Genomic DNA, 3,483 nt, shown 5'->3' with positions numbered 1-3,483 from the left:
ATATGGCAAAAATGCACAGTTTGGTCTTCCATCTTCAACTTGTTGTAAAATCTCCAAAACTCAACCAAATCGCTCAATTTTTTTTTTAGAATGAAGCTAGAACTGTCAGCTGTCAAATGACATAGCAATACCATAGATGCGAATGACTCTAGTACTTCCAAAAATGAACGAGTGCCATCTGTTGCCAACATGCGTCATGACTTTTCCGACAACCCAATATATATAGCCAGGAGAAATGAAAACGTACAACCACACAAAAACCTGTATGTGGATGTTCATTCCAGCATTATTCAGAATAACCAAAAAGTGGAAACAAGCCAAATGTTCATCATGATGAATAGATAAATAAAATGTGGCTTATTCATATGATGTAATGTTATTTGGCAATAAAAATAAAGTGTTGATGAACCTTGAAAACATTATTCTTTGTGAAAGAAGCCAGTTATAAAAGACCACATATTTTATGATTGCATTTATATGAAGTGCCCAGACCAGGAAAATCTATAGCAATAGAAATAAGAATGGTGGTTCCTTAGGGCTTTGGGGTGCTGCTGGGAGAATGGAGAGTGACAGCCAATGATTATCTTTTAGTGGGGCAACAGTGTTATAAATTTAGATTGTGGTTATGGTTGCATAACTCTTTAAATATACTAAAAGCATTGAATTGTACACTTCACTTGGGTGAATTGTATGTTATGTCAATTATACCTAAGTAAAATAAAAAAAAATAAAGCTAAAGCTACCATAATTGAGAGTATGGTAGTGACAAAATAGAAAAACCAATGAAACTGAAGAGAGTATAAAATATAGCTATGAATATCCATGGGAATTTAGTGTCTCTCTCTACACACAACACAATTCACACAGAACATAACTAGTCATCAAGTGTGTGGGGATTTCCCACATCAAGCAAGTATGTCACACCAGCTAGATGTCCCATAATTTAACTCAATTCTGACTCTGTCTACTTGGAGATAGCATTAGATTCCACAGGTTAAGAGTTCAATCCCAGAAGACTGCCCGCCCCCCTTTAGATACCAATCACAAGAAATTAAACAAGACTTAAGTAAATGGAAAGACATCCCATGTTCATGGATCATAAAAGTTAATACTGTTGCTTGTTAAGATGTCAGTACTCCTCAAATTGATCATAAGTCCCGGTAGTTTGTTATCTGTACTTCTGACCAACAGGCTATAAATTGGAAGTTCCTACGACCGCCAGATCAGGTTAAATTAATTTGCTAGAGCAGCTCACAGGATGCAGTTTATTTACTAGATTCCTGATATTTTTTAAAAAAATAAAAAATTACTGGTATGACAATGGCCAACAAAACTACATGGGTTTCAAGTGTACAATTCTGTAATACATCATGTATATATCGCATTGTGTATTCACCACCCAGAGTCAATTCTCCTTCCATCACCATATATTTGACCCCCTTTACCCTCTTCTACCACCTCCCCTCCCCTTTTACCCTCTGGTAACCACTAAGCTGTTGTCTGTGTCTATGAGTTTTTGTTTCTTTGTCTTGTTCCTTTGTTGCTTTCAGTTTTATATCCCACATATGAGTGAAGTCATATGGTTCTTGACTTTTTCTGTCTGATTTATTTCACTTAGCAAAATAATCTCAAGATCCATCTATGTTGTTACAAATGGCAGTATTTCATCTTTTTTTTTTAAGATTTTTTTATTGGGGAATTGGGGGAGGGGAACAGCACTGGGGAATTGGGGGAAGGGGAACAGACAAATTGCTGTCCTTTTGTTCTTCAGTCTAGTTGTGGAGGATGTTGCATCACTGGCCCATGTTGGTATCATCATTGCGCTCTTCCCGGCTGAGGCAGATCGGTTGCCGGCCTCTGGATGGCTGCTCACAGCGGCTCTTGGCAGCTCATACCAGCTGCCAGCTGCTCACGCTGGCTGCCAGCCACACACGGTAGCTTATGGCAGCCCACTGCAGCAGGGACTGCAGCCTATGCCGTCGCCGGCGACCCACGGCAGCCCAGCTCCAGGTTGAGCTGTTGTTCAGCATCTTAGCTGTAGAGGGCAGTGTCACTGGCCCTCTGGCATCCCATNCTTCTCCCAATTCCCCAGCGCTGTTCCCATCCCCTAATTCCCCAATAAAAATCTTTAAAAAAAAATTAAAAACTTTTATGTGTCGTGCTGGCTGAGTGGCTCAGTTGGTTAAGAGCTCGCTTGGGAGCACCAGCTCTGAGCCACAGGGCCACAGTTCGGATCCCACATTGAGGGCCAGTGACATTGCACCCTCTACAGCTAAGATGATGAACAACAGCTCAACCTGGAGCTGGGCTGCTGTGAGCTACGTGAGTGGCTGGCAGCCAGCGTGAGCGGCCAGCAGCTGGCGAGAGCTGCTGTGAGCTGCCATGAGTGGCCGACCAATGACCAGCGACCAACTGCCTTACCCAGGAAGAGCACAATGATCATACCAACATGGGCCAGTGAAGCAGTGTTCTCCACAACTAGACTGAAGAACAAAACAGCAATTTTTCTACCTGTCTGTTTCCCTTCCCTGATTCCCCAATGCTGTTCTCTTCCCCCAATTCCCCAATAAAAAAAAATCTTTAAAAAAACAAACAAAAAAAAACACCTTTTATGTGTCAAAGGATACAGTAAAGAAAGTGAATATACAACCACAAAATGTATAATATTTTTGCAAATCAAATGTCTGATAAAGAACTTGTATCTAGAATGTATGAAAACCTCTTATACCTCAATAATAAAACGAGGACTCAGTTAAAAAATAGGCTAAAGGTTTAATACACATTTCTTTAAAGAAGATATATAGATTGGTAATAAGCATGTAAAAAATTGTTCAAAATAAGTAGGGAGATGCAATCAAAACCACAAGGAGATACCTTTTCATACTCATTAGCATAGCCATAATAAAAAAAAAGTGGACAGCTACTAGTTTTGGTGAATATGTGGAGACATTGAAACCCTCACACATTGCTGGTGGGACTATAAAATGGTGTATAGACTCTTCAGAAAAACATTTCACAGTTTTTCAAATAGTTAAATCTTGGGGGTGACCAGTTAGCTCAGTTGGTTAGAGCATGGAGCTGATAACACCAAGGTTGCTAGTTTGATCCCCACATGGGCCACGTGGGCTGTGCCCTCCTTAAAAAAGTCAACTATGCCATTGTAGCATGAAAGCAATGTGTAACCATTGATCATGGCTGTTCCCCAATAAAATTAAAATGAAAAAACAAGTTAAACCTAGAGTACCCATATGACCCAGCAGTTCCACTCCTAGGTATTGGGTTGTCAGAAAAGTCATGACGTATTTTATCTGTTTTTCAAAGGTTATTTTTTTATGTTAAGAACAAAGATCAATCAATGATATATTGCCCATTTTGTGCGATAACCTTTGCAATCTTTCAGTGAGCTTCATAATTCCTCGTTCATAGAAGGACCTGTCTTTATTTGCGAAAAACTGAACAAGGTGCTGATTTACAGCCTCATCT

This window comes from Hipposideros armiger, unplaced genomic scaffold (assembly GCF_001890085.2).
Source record: "Hipposideros armiger isolate ML-2016 unplaced genomic scaffold, ASM189008v1 scaffold_506, whole genome shotgun sequence".
In the NCBI taxonomy this organism is placed as follows: domain Eukaryota; kingdom Metazoa; phylum Chordata; class Mammalia; order Chiroptera; family Hipposideridae; genus Hipposideros; species Hipposideros armiger.
The sequence above is the reverse complement of the archived record's forward strand: the minus strand, read 5'-3'. Positions refer to the sequence as shown.